Here is a 15,071-nt window from a genome sequence, read left to right as displayed (position 1 = left end):
TTTTAGAGAGTAAAAACTAAACAAACCAATAACTAATTGGACTCGACTTTTACCGACTCGTTGGTTGTTCTACATTCAAAAATTAATGCCAAATTCCAATAGTAAAAAGGGAATATTATTATTTGATTATGTTAATTAAAAATATAATTTATGTTTTTAACAGATTGTAAATTAATAATTCATTTTATGTCAATTAATATTATAGAATACGGATTTTTATGATTGTAAATTAAAAATAGATTTGATGTTCTAATTGTTAAAAAATATTTAAGTATATATAATTAAAATAAAATCTATATAACTATTGTTCACATCAAATTATTTATACCTATTTAAGCGCGTAATTATAATCATATATACATTCAAATGTTACGATTTGATAAATAAATAAATAATAATTATTTTATTTGGAACAAATAAAGTAAATAATCAGTAAATAGCTTTTGATTTTAAAAGCCATCTTGAATAATTATTTATATTTCCAATTGGTTTTATTTCAACAATTATGGTAAGAGGCTTTATAAAATATGTTTTTCGATGGAAATTGAGTCACTTTTAATTATGATATGTGAAAAAACTTTTTATTCTTGAAGTAATATAATTAATACTTGTAACGTGTACGTTGTCGTATATACCTATGTCGTCATACAAACAATGTATATTATTTAATTTGTGTTCTACACTGCAATTTCTTTTGAATTATTTCTTTTTTAAGTTATATATATATTTTTGATTCTAAGTGATACCTATAAAGTTCTTGATTTTATCATGACATTTTTCAAAGACGTATAGTAAATTAAAAAAGTCGCAGTTATACAAAGTTGAAATTTCAATTAATTATATATGTGTACTTGAATTTCATAAACTGTATTTTAAATAAACAAATTAAATAAATATTAAGTAGATACTTATAAAGTTATTTAAATAAATAAATGTAATATTGCTACAATAATTTAACTAAATTTGTTAGTTTGCAATTTAAATGTATGATTTATTTAATGTAACTATAATAATAATTATTATTACCATTGGTTTTATAATATTGTGTATAAATATACTTAAGTATTGAAATAATAATAAAGTACAATAAGTAAAATAATACTAAACGATCTTATTTTGAAAATTAACTACTGTCTCTATAACTTGGTAATAAGTATACATGCGGTGTATACAAAACAAATGGAGGTATACTAATTATTACCAATATGCAATGAACGAATAGTTTAATATATAGTATACATTATTCTAAATATAAGATATTTAACATTTTTTATATACTTTAAAATGGTGCTACTTAAACTTTAATTTTTGAAATAGAATAAGCTAAATAATTCAATGCAGAAAGTTACCTGAAAATGGTTACTATATTATAAGTGTACAAATCATTTGCAGTTTATTCTTATTTATAAATTACATGAATAAATACATTTTTAATACTTACTATTAAATTTATAATAATATTTAGTCAATATTTTTACTATAAGCGTTATATCTAAATGATTAAGACAACGTTACAGCTTGATGAAGAAAAACGCCAATAATGGTACTCCAATGACTTGTGATAAATTAATCCTGAAATATCTTTATTAATAAAATTACGGTTAATTAAATTATTAAATAGTTATAATAGATAATGTTATAATAATATTTATATTATATCATAAATCATTATATATTTCAACTTTTAAGCTAGTTATGAGTTAGTAATTTATAACAATATAAGAATGATTAAAATTCGAAAAAAATTAAAATACCGTAAATAACTGATAAAAAGTACTGAATTACATACAGATAATATTTTTATTTTTAAAAATAAATTAAAATAACATATATGGGTATTGCGTCCTTTAATTAAATATGATTAATTGAATTTTTATTTTAAATTAGGGATAGGTAATTCAACTATAAGTATATATCAGATATATGTATTCATAAATAAATAATATGTTGGTTTTTAAAATAAATTATATTTTAAAGAAATTACATATTGAATTATTTAAAATGTATGTACAAAACCTAGATTATAAGTTATAAATTGGAGACTTTCAGCTGATACAATTCTTTTGTAACAATTAAATTTTTGAAAAAAATAAACATCTATCAACAAATAACTACAAATATAAAAATGTTCTTTTAAACCAATAACAACTTTTTTCAAAAATATACAATTAATTATGTATATAAAATACACAGATTTATAATTATGTTAATGGTTATACGAATTTGCATTGTTTTAAAATTAATTTAATACAATTAAAAAAAGATAATAAGCAATTAACAGTTTGAAATTTATATTGTGTTTAATAGTAATATAAATGTGTTATGACGTGTATGATTCAAAACAATTCAAAAACTGTGGTACCAGAGCAACCATGCGTATATTTAAGATTCAATTAAGGAGTGTTACAATACAATACTGTCCGACAACTGATTGACCTTCACATAGCAGCAAAATATATATTCATGACGATACTGAGACGCGTTATTTTAGTGGGAGAACGATGATGTAAATTGTGTAATACTTGTTATTAAATCGGTTGCAGAAATAAGTCACAGTGTTTCATAGTCGTAATTTTATTTTTTAGACTTCTATATTGTGTTGCATTTTCACTTGGATTTTAAAAAGGCTTTAAACATAAAATCAGGTATGTAAAAGTTATACTTTTATACTATTTAATATTTATATTACTGCTTATATAACATTACGATAAGTAAACTTCAGCAAGTATTAAAATTATATCAGAAATTAAAGTTAGATAAATGTGGGAATATAGTTATGATCTCTGTTGTGCTATTACTTTTGTGTTGCGTGTTCAAATTTAAGTGTGTCATCGTAAAAGTATTACGTACAACAATAACAATTTGCTCAAGTAATAGTCACGCATTATCGTTTATCCACCTTAAGTCTTAAACTATGCATGTTATAATTTAAAATATTAAATATAATATATTAAGTGTACGTATTATGTGATGATAATATTGTATCTGAATGTGATTCACGAAATTATAAGGATATTTAGGTTACTGTAGTCCTGTTATAGTTAGTAGGTACCAGGTCTAATGTATAAAGAAAATCACAATTAAATTTGAAATATTTTTCAGTGTAATTATTTTTCAGCCATGAAATACATAAAAACATTACTAAAATTAAAAACACATTTCCCCTTATATTTATTCGTACCAATGTGAATAAGGGTTTGTAGTATTTAAAATCAAATTAGTAAATGGTTTGTGCGTTTTTCTTTTTAAATTTAATTATAAAAATCTGAAATAAAATAATATTTTGATAATATATTATATACATACATATGTATACATTTATGTTTTAATGATAAGCCTCTGACATTGTGGTCATTTATTGATAATTGTGTAATTAAATTATTTGCATAATAAATAGTATTATAAAAACATAATGTTGTAAAAAAATCCCGCCCATTTATAATTTGTAGGTAAGTAGGTACATAGAAATATAAAATGTATCATAGTTTGTTTATCATATAAAAATACCTTAATCACTGAAATAGTGAAGTAATAACATATTTATGAGTTTATAAAAAACAACTACCTTATTATATAATATTGTAAGGTATTATTTTAAAATATTTTTATAATAATTTTTAGTTTGTTTATTTAGCTTTACCATATTTTGAATCGGTTCCACTCGTACCTATATTTATAAATTATTAAATTATTTAAAAATGAGAAATTAATAACGTTATTTATAAATTGTATTTCCTTGCAAAATTATGTGCATTGTATTGCACTGATAAAGAATCATTATTATACTGATTCGATGAATTTTATTTTGTAATTTCCTTAACTATAAATAACGGTGTACCAATAACAAATAACAAGTAATATACTTAAAAGAAAATTATACAAATAAATATTTAAATTACGAACTATTATATATAATATAATATATTAATATGTAGGTAGATGGTAGGTAATAGAACCAACATTATTACTAATTTGAATCATATGAATCACCGGTTATTATAAATTACAATTTTCATAAAACACAAAAAATATATATTTATCAATTAATCCTGTTGACAATTCTGCACTTTATTAATTTAATTTAATTTATTGTTATTATAATTATTAATATTATCTGGCATCTACGTATTATCATTTATCATGTTTATTCGTTAAAAATACTTTTAAGAGTTTTCTATCACAGACTGTAAAAATATGTTTATTATATAATTTATAATTATTTATACCATCATTTAATATCTTAATTGCAATTTTCAATAGTTAAAAACTGTTTCATTTAAAATATGATAATTTCCGTGTCTTTTAAATGCTATCTCTTAATTTTTTTTTTTTCATAAAATCTTGATTATTTTGAATTTTTGTTGTTATAATAAATAATACAATTTTACATTATAATTTACAGACGTATAGTAAGTTATAAATATATGTTCAGGTTAAAATGTAACTAGTTTTTAATAGAGATAATTTTCTCCAACGGTTCAAGTATAAATAATATACCTGATATAATTTTAATAATAAATATAGTTTTTATTATATAGAATAAAAAAATAATATCTCAATTAATAGGTTTTAGATCTATTTTTTTTCTTGCAATTGTCATCAACTCGTTTACCTATTAATAAATTTATACATTTATTTAGTTAAGAACAACAAATATATATAATATTCGTGCTGTAAATTGTTTTAATTTTTATTTTTTTGTAAAATATAACTTAATTATCGACGTTTGGATAAATTGTTTTTATTTGTTGATTATTAAAAGTAAATACCTAGTAAAAAGATCGAATACAAACAATAAATTAATGTCCAACACAGGATGCTCTTTAACGTTGTTTGTATTATTTATTCTTTAGTGACGTACATATGGTCCCGTGAGAATTTACTAATTTAGAATAGTGGGATAATGGAGTTTCCATTGTCCTACCACTTTAAATTAGTAAATTCTCACGGGACACACACTACATCCTATTTCATTGATAATATCAGTGTTTACAATTTTGAATGTAACTCATATTAATTTTATGTGAAGATTGAGCAGTTTTCTTTTAAGGTTTTGAAAAAAATATAGGAAAATTCTTGATAATGGAATTATTCACTAAATTAAGAAAAATACTTAATTACAAGTTATAAAATGTTTGATTTATATTTAAGTTATATTAATAATATATTATGTTAGGATATACAAATTAAAAACATATTTTAAATGACTAAACAATTGTTTTAAGTAATAACAATTATGTTTGGTGTATAATATTATTATGAAAATAATTTTCGTATTTTTTTAATTAGGTAGTTTAATACAATTATAGATCTATTTTACTACAAATGAAATGCTTAAATGATTTGCATGATAATGTTTTATTGTTGAATTATAATACACATCTAATAATTTTTGATTATATTGCACACGAAATATATAATTTTAGAAATTTATTATGCCAAATATTTACATAATGAGTGAAATAATTTAATTAAAAAAAAAACTAAAATCTAAAATAAACTTATATTAGGTATTTAATATTTTGCATATTTAGTAAACTATTTATTGTATTTAAACTTTTTTATTTAAAGACGTATTTGCACAAAATTGGGTATTGTGATTGGATATCTAACTCCGTACTACAAAATACAAAGTATTAGTTCATTGACAAATTACAAGTATTCAGTAATGGAAATCAAATATATTATCGTTAATGCTCTTAAGAGTTTAATGATTTAAGGGTGTATGTTTTTTATTTTATATAAAAAAACGATTTCTTAAAGAAATATACATTGTTAATAAATTACATTGTATTGTATATTATATATTTAATACAAGCTATAGATTAGTAAGTACTAACTACCAAGGGCGGATACAGGGGGGAGGAAATAGTGGCAATTGCCCCCCCCCCTCGTACACAAAAAAGTATCATATATTCCAACAAAGTTTTTTTTTTAAATAGATTATGACCTTTTTTTTAGTTGTTAACTAACGAATTGCCCCCCCCCACCGTTTAGGACCACTGTATCCGCCCTTGCTAACAACTAACGTTAAACCTGTTAAATTACTACTTTTCGTTAACAAATAAGAAACATTTTTTTTTACAAAAGTATATTAATCTAAAATAAAGAGAATAGAATGTTGTAAAAATCATTGTTTAATATTTAGTTACAATTAATTATATATTATAACGTAATATAGGTATAATTACTTTTTAAACGGTTATAAAATCTATTGTTTTTATTTCATTGAATTATTGTAATATTTTAAATTTTAATGCTATTACACGATGTAATAAGACTTTAGGACTCGGTCCCGGCATATTTTAATATTTTAATATTATAATTTTTATTGAGTATATGATATCTATTAATTTAATATTATATTTAATTCGATTTTCGTATTACTGCTTAGTCGATGATAGTGTTATAGTCAAAAATAATAAAATATTTGATACGTTTTCTGATGAACAGTTTTAATGGATTCATACTATTAACAATATTATACCAGGAATTAGACTGCATGGGTAACTTGGAAGAAACGGTCAGCGTCCACATTTCCTTTGAGACTACCTAACAGAAAATATCGTGGTGTTACTTGTCTTATTCTCGAGTAACGTAAATACGGCGACCCGGGCGACAGTAGTTCAGATACCATACAATGTACTCGTGAGTGAGTATCCGCGGTAATTTCTATCGATAGTCCGTTAGTATTATTTTTTCACGTTTATCCTGCCGTTAGATTCTCGATCAAATAGCTTACGCGTCGTACGTAGGTTGGACAGTTTTATTCATACGATTTTATACATTTGTGTTGTCGTTATTTAGAATTTATTATATTTAGATAATAATATTATAATGCCTTTACATATATGAATTGTATAAATCCACATAGTCACATTTCACATACACGACATCCGTCGATTTTTAGTGTGTGTGATATATATATAATTTTTAATCAAAGTTAATAAATGGATAATTATTATATAATTGTATAGTTAAAGTATATGGAGGGAATGCGTGTGTTAGAAAAAACATCTAGTTTACATATGTAAATAAAATAATATTAATGTTGGAATTTAGATGCAAAATGGGAATACATTTTAAAAAAAGAACACAATTATGGTAACCACAAATCACAATAACCTCTACCACGTTACCATAAGAAACCACAATAACTAATAATGCCCAATATACTATATTATGTATTATTCTATTAGTGTGTATAATAGTGTACCTACCGGGGTAACTTAGTAAAGTTGCGTGATGCCGTAAATAAGGTATAAACAAATTACATTCCACTATTAAATTGGTTAGGGTAACAGAATTTGTTTTTTTGTTTTTAGGGGTTCTTCGTGGGTGTATTTATTTATATTTAAGGAAACCTGGGGGCCTATAATATATTTTTTTTTGTGTAATACATTACAAAATATTATAAATAACGACATTGAATGCATTTTTCCCCAATCATTAAAAGTTTAGACTCTATACTATATCGGTTAACTTTTTTATTATATATATGTATACATATTATTTAGTTTCACAATTTTCTGGATTTCCCAAGCTCATATAAAACACTTGATTATGTATAGATGTAAAGTGTTATAAGTAATAAGTATATACATTCAATTTACAATAAACTATAAAATACAGTAGAACCCCAAACCATGATCCTAAGTCGAGATTCAAGGGAAATACATATTTTTTTTTACTTATCGAGGTTTTTGACTTAGATTTTCGAGTTATTAAAGTTTTAGGAAAATTTGCGACTCAAAAAGTTTTTGAAATGTTCGTACGTATATTGTAGTTTTTAATTATTATATAGTTATAAACGTTATAGTATATACATATAATTACAGTGTGTATTGTTATTGTTATTATTTTAAAATTATTGCTACAAAATTATGATAAAAATGTGATTAAATAATTAATAATTTTTACATTCGATACTATCGTACACGAGTAATTGATCGATCGCAACTGTCAATACCGAATGTAGTGAAAATAAACCGAATGAAAAATACACAATAAACGAGATTAGGTTAAATTATCTGTCTATATTCGGAACTAAGAATGTTCGAGTTATCTATAGTTATTTTTTCGAGTAATCAAGGTTTTCGCAAGGGAATAGCATTTATTTTGACTTATCAAGGTTTTCGACTTATCGAGGTTTTACTGTAAATGAATAAATAATTTATTTAATAATTATAGTTGTTGCATCCCTGATATTGTGGGATACAATTCGTATATATGTACCTTTTTACGGGACACAACTTGTGTGCTTCTATAACTATTACCGTGCGATTTATAAATTTTATCATTGAAATTGGTGTATTATTGTTTTATTAATCGCTTACAACTGCAGCTGTATATTAGGTACTCATGTATTGTGCATAATATTTATAAACCATAATATTACATTAAGCTTGGTATTAATACAACAGGATTTAATACGTACCTAGGTAAAAAAATGACGGTACCATGTTACTTATAAGTTGAATATTATATTAAATTAGCTACACAACACTATATGATATGGAAACTCGGCTTTAGACTTAAAAATGAACGCTTCTATATTATATTACAATGGTAGCTCGGCGCAGGTGTACCTTTTATCTCTTGAAATGTGAATGAGCTAAAAAATGAGCTAGGGTCCTGTTGAGGGACCCGATTCACCGACGCAAAAACCAGTCGCTGGTAAAAATTGAAAATGTTACGATTCACCGAAAAATCATAGTTTCACAAAATACAAAAAATAATTTTATTTAACAAACAAATTTCGAGCTTGATCTCTTATAGTACAAAAAAACTGCGATTCGCCACAAAAAATGAAAACTAAATATAGAAAATTAGAAGAAAAATTATCATTTGCAAAAGAAAGGTATACCATTTATAAAGTTGAATGACATTTAATAATACATTTTTTTTCTAATAACGTTTCAAATTATAATTTTAGGCTACGAAATAAGACGATTTGTATTTTGAAATACTTGGACAAGATTATTGAATCTTCCATTTTTATTTGGAAGATAGAAGCTCATAAGGTTAGGTATTTTTATATATAGTCGAAAGTTAACTTGAACAATGTTCATGATTTATACAAACAATTTAAAACAATAAAATTATATTTTTAAGTATTATTCATTTTGAACTAAATATAATGTGTGTGTCAGATGTCGGATATCGGCAAATCGGGTGTCGGCATTTCGACAATATGTGTCGGCGAATTGACTTATCGGCCAATCGGTACGTCACGTTATAAATTATAATACCTATTCGTATGATATTATATAATATATGAAAGGAATACAGGAAAGGCTGAATAGATTGGTTTTAATAAATATAAATAAGGGACAAAATGTAACAGCAGAGGAAATGACGCAAGATTGCATAACAAATACTGGCTTGGAGAATGCAAATAATACAAGATGGATCAAAATAATTGATAATACATACTTAATTTGATTTAGCTTATTTACCTATTTACTATGTAAATTTAGATATTTAAATGTATGAATTTGATGTTTTATCTTGTGCTTTGTTTTGCCTGTTTTATCCTCTCCTCCCCACTTGAGAGATTTCTGGCTTCACTGTTTCTTATAATATAGCTAGCCAGTTACTCAGAAACATATTCAGAGATTTTGCATCATAGTGGTAAATTAAATTGCAGTTGTCATAGAATTCAGTGAATCGTGGTTGTACATATAATGTACATGTGGTTTGAGTCAAGACTTAAGAGATGTCTTTGGAATAATTATTTTTTATGGAATTTAATTTTAATTTTTAATTGCGTATAGTGGTACCAATGCATACGCATAATTTCTAAAGTTTCACGGCATTACAAATTATTTATATTGTTTTTTTTTCAAACCTGCAGCAAGCCTGTCACAAATAACATTATTTTATTATTTTCAGTTCAATTTCAATAAGTATTAACTGCAATCGGTTCGTTTTTCCGGTCAGATTAACAAAATCTGCTATGTTGTGGTACAAAGCAGAAAAAAACATTTCTCTTTGTACTTGTAGAAGCATCATAATATATGTGAACAAACTCGTATCAGTATTGATGCGGCCCGCAGAGTTTCCAGTACTGATAAATTTGAACGATCCTTCGACGCGTTGCTGTGAACGGAAATATTATTATACGTATTATAGGAAATTTTATATTTAAATTATATCGGTACAATTTTTTACCGTAAAAAAATGTAAATTAAATAATGGTACTAATTATTGACTTGTAAAATAAACATAAACATAAACTAATATTATTTTTTGACTATTTTTTTTTTTAAAATTTGAAGTTCATTTAACTGTATAATAATCATAGGCGCAATTTGAGTTTTAAATTTGGGTGGGGGGCCATTGTAATTTGCATATATTTACTGTGTGTATGCTCCCTGAGATATATAAAGGTGGAAAGGGATATATAAAAAACCAATTTGCGGGCTATGATTGATTTTGAGAGGGCTTAGCCCCCCGAGCCCCCCTCAAATTGCGCTTATGATTATAATGACACTACCATTGCTTCAACCTTCACTGCGTGAGCACGCTACGAGAACATAGAATAGTATAGAACACAATTTAAGATAATAATTGCGGCGAACTATGTAATATACGAATTCTGATAATACCATGACGGTAGTCACGATAATCCGGATGAGCATTACATGGAAATTAAAAACTAAATAGTAGTTACTTTAACCAGGAAGTACTAAACATGTAATTAAAAAAATCAGCAATCCATTTATCTATCTATTATAGTTTATTAGATATCTATACTAAATTAATCTACGAGCATAGGCGCAAACAAAAATATATTTGGGATGGTGATATACGATTACGTACGTTTATATTTTTTAGTAGCACGATTGAGTACGATTTCTCTACCCAAAAAATATTATGATTACGTACGAAAATGAGTGCAACGTTGCCAACATATAGATACTTCTTAGTATTCAGTATTAATAGCAATAGTAATATTTTCAAATTTACATAGTAAATGAATTGTCAAGATATGTAATAAAAAGTCTGGGTTTCTATTAATATTACGTACCTATTATTCAATCAGGTTTATGTAATAAATAAAAAATAATAATAATATAATTTTAAATAACTTAAATAATATTATTGAAAAAAAATTAATAGTACTTATTATGAATTAAACATATACAAACATACATGTGTATATAATACAATAAAAGTATAAATTATAAATTAAAACTTTGGTATCGATAACCAGTCTCGAAAAATTTGGCACTGAGAATAATAGTTACAACATGGCTTAAGATATATCTTAAATCGTGAATCGCAGAAACGTTTAATAACAATATCATAGATAGCAATTATTTTATAAAATAAATAATTTTATATATTTTCACGATTGTAAACAACGGCAACGTTGCTTTAAATTTGGGTAGGTGGTAGGTATAACGTACGCAACCGTAATAGTGAAAAAGGTGCATACGTAATCGCAACACACCCATTTGGGGAGTTAATTTTCAACTAGGAGCTAGTAGCTTATACTTATTATAGTAGACATTTTTATTTTAAATAATCAATGACACGTATTTTTTTTCCAAAACAACCCAATCTTAATCATAATTAAATGCAACTTTTTTATATATTCATGATACGTTAAATTTTTGTTTTTATATCTATTGCTTTTAAAGTTTTTTTTATCTGATTTTAACATGTACATTTTTTGAATAGTGCATTAAAGTGAGCGTGAAAAGATGGTGGTTTTAGTTAAGTTTATATTAAAACTATAATAATTTATAATGTTTAAATATAATATACAAGCCGATTTTTTAAGCATGCTCACCCCATTATTATGCTTAAACTATGGATATATTCAAATTTTGATTTTTACATAGTTTCAAATTGTTAAAAAACAGTTTTTATTAAAAACATTTTTTTAAGTTTTTTACTTTTTTGAATGACAACATAGAGTTTTAATTTCATATTCCAAAGCAGAATAATTTTCTGAGTATTTTGATATATACAAATCGAATTTAGGGCGAGTAGTTTATGGGTTATAAGTATTTAAAGTTAAATATATTAGTATATATTTAATTGATTATTATTTCATGTAAAACCACTGTACAACACAGGTTAATTTGACGCAAATGATAAGCGATGTCCTTTAAAATATTTTTACAGATTGAAATCGTAATTATGACACTGTAGCACAAATATATAACATATTATTTATTAAGAAACTTAATGATATTATTATTTATGAGTAGTTTATTTTCTTAAAATATAATATTTAAATATAATATACTGTTTATATTGTAGGGTATAAAATCACACAGTAAATACAAATTTCAAATATACCATATCTAATTAAATGGAATGACGTATTAACTGATTTAAAATGTTTTTAGTGGTCTTAAAAAGAATTAATTACCGTTAAAATAGCAAGTTTGGCTTCAAATCAAAATCCGTGTTTTCTAATTAGATGAAGTAGTTCATAAATAGATATCTCAGTTTCAAATATTTCCGTTTTTAAAAACAGAATTCGTTGTTATGTTTGCTTGGCAAATATCCATTTCAATTGTTCAAAATATGAAGTCCTTAAAATTGATTTATGTTACAAGTAGATTTAACCATAAACATAAATTATTGAGCTAAACAAATATTTGAAGTAAGTAAATTATAAATGTTCAAAATTTTTAAATATAATTTTTAGTAGATAATATTTTCTGTATTATAATGTTTGCTTAAACATTTTTATTTTTGTTTCACGTTTTTGGTTTATGAATACCTTAGATTTTCCCACTCAAACAAATAGTAAAGTAAATTTTATTTCATTAGATAGTCATTATTCGTTGAATTGTGCGAAATTGATCTATTTTCTTGAAATCTATTAATACGGTAATGAAAAAAAATACTCAGAACGTATTATTTGTTGTTGCCTTTTGTGATTTTAGCGATAATAGAAAATACTTTACGCGCGGGTCGCCATATTGTCAAAGCGATTGAGGTATATCGTGTATAGAAAGAATATTATAAGCCGTGAAGTCCCGTCCTAAACGTTACTAACACATCTAATACGTAAAATATTAACATTGGCAGTTGGTATGTAATATTTATAAACATTTTTAAATTCAAATTTTAGTTAAATTACAGCTGAGAATCTGAGATATTATGAAACACTTACGCTCATTCTACGTCTACAGTCTATTCACATTGTCATATTGATATACCTTACCTAGGTTTAAAATTTATAATTTTGGTAGTTGAATTATTTTCAAGTTGGTATTTATGCAAGGATTTAATATAATATGGATTCTGCAATTGTTCTGCTGGTAATTTTCCAGGTGTAACAATATTTCTTAGGACGGCAAATAAGTGGCGGCGGCGGCATCAATTACTGTTTTTGGTTATCTATTAGTTATTACCATTGGTTATAGTGTTATAGAATAATATAATTTATTCTATAATCAATGCATCTACGTGTATATATCTGATTCTATATTTTAGTCCGTCATTACCATCCGTAGGGAGCGTGTCGCATAAGTTGTCTACAGACATCTACCTAGTGCGTCCTCCGTCGCGTTGAGTGTTTTCAGCGTGGTGTTTCATTACGTGTTTAATCGTGTCTCATTGGGAGTTGGTTGTCGTCTGTTACTACGTTTATCATATCAGGTGAAGAATAATACACAACAATATTTATACATTTATATATTAATCACCGATAACCGATTAGGTAAGTTAGTAATATATATAAATATAACGTATCGTTGGTTCCGCGAACGTCGTCAGTTAGGGATTATAATAATATGTACACACGAACAAACGTAAATCTTTTTAAAGAATGAATAAAACAAAGATGTAGTTAGTTCATAGTTATATCTATACGTATAGATATCGAAATAATTTTAACTAAACATTAGGGTTTGCAAATTAATAGTCAGAATTAGTGGCGGATTCAAGGAGCGCCCCGAGGAACCCGGCTTCCCTTTGAAAGTTATATTATGTATTTAAGACCTAAAATCACATTCTAAATATTATGTTTACAAAATGATTATGAATATAATATGAAAAATTCCCCCCTCAAAAATCCTAGATTCACTACTGGTCAAATTACTATTATTATGTTTAGTAACATTCTTTACATTATATAGATTATAATGACTTAATTTTGTGAATTTTTTTATTTTTTCTGAATAATATAAGTATTTAGTAAAATAATAGTTAAACACACATCATGCATATTTTATTATAGCTTATACAGTTATAATGTAATAGATATTAATAATAATAAAAAGCATGTGCTTAATACAAATAAAATAAATTCTTATACAAAAATAGATACATATTGACAGTTTGATTATTTTTAGATTTTTATATTAAGAGGAATATATTTGTTCTTAAATTATGTGATTTCTTCTTCACAATTTTGAATTTTAATATTTATGTTATATTTAAAACTTTTATTATAGAAAGGTAGTCTGTAAGTCTATTTTATATTTTCGTGTATTATGTGTTAAATAATAACCTTAATTAATTCGTTGGTAATTCCGTTACTAATAGTAGTATATGACAACTAAAAATAGCTAGGTTAAATTCCATGTGTCATAAATAGTTGGCCAATACAGTGGCGTGTCATACACGTGTGCAATGAGTGCAAATGCCGCAGGCCCTCGGCTCGGGGGGCCCATTATTGCTCAACGCTCCATAAAAAAAAAAATACAGTTATGTACGAAAAAATAAAAAAGTTGTTTTCAATTTTAAATGGTTCTCATTTTTTCAATCTGATATCAGTATATCATTGTTATAAAATATAAATGTATATATATCTATATCATTTAGAATACAAAGATGTAGGAGGGGGGCCTTTTTTTAGTTTTGCACACAAGCTCATTTTTGGGATAAACCGCCACTGGGCCAATAGATAAGTATTCTATTTTGAAAATTAACTATTTTATTTGTTTAAACAGTACTTTTTGTTAACAGTTGTATAAAACATTATAGATCTTATAATTAAAGTAGTTGTTGCTTATAATATGACACCCGTATATAAATATTATATTTTTAAACATTGAAGTGTATTTTGACGATTATAGGTGTATTATATTATTTGTATA

General features: G+C 24.9%; 1 protein-coding gene across 1 annotated transcript in view; it reads left to right on the top strand.

The window, feature by feature from the left end:
• The first annotated feature begins 2,563 nt into the window (after positions 1–2,563).
• Positions 2,564–15,071, top strand: part of LOC113551840 (complexin) — a 192,618-nt gene continuing 180,110 nt past the window's right edge. Inside the window, exon 1 of the mRNA XM_026954368.1 lies at positions 2,564–2,645. The gene's annotated coding sequence lies outside the window, so the exon portion shown is untranslated. The remainder of the gene's footprint in view (positions 2,646–15,071) is intronic.

This window comes from Rhopalosiphum maidis, chromosome 2, assembly GCF_003676215.2.
Source record: "Rhopalosiphum maidis isolate BTI-1 chromosome 2, ASM367621v3, whole genome shotgun sequence".
NCBI classification, from domain to species: domain Eukaryota; kingdom Metazoa; phylum Arthropoda; class Insecta; order Hemiptera; family Aphididae; genus Rhopalosiphum; species Rhopalosiphum maidis.
Note: the sequence above shows the minus strand (reverse complement) of the source record. Positions and strands in the feature narration are given on the sequence as shown.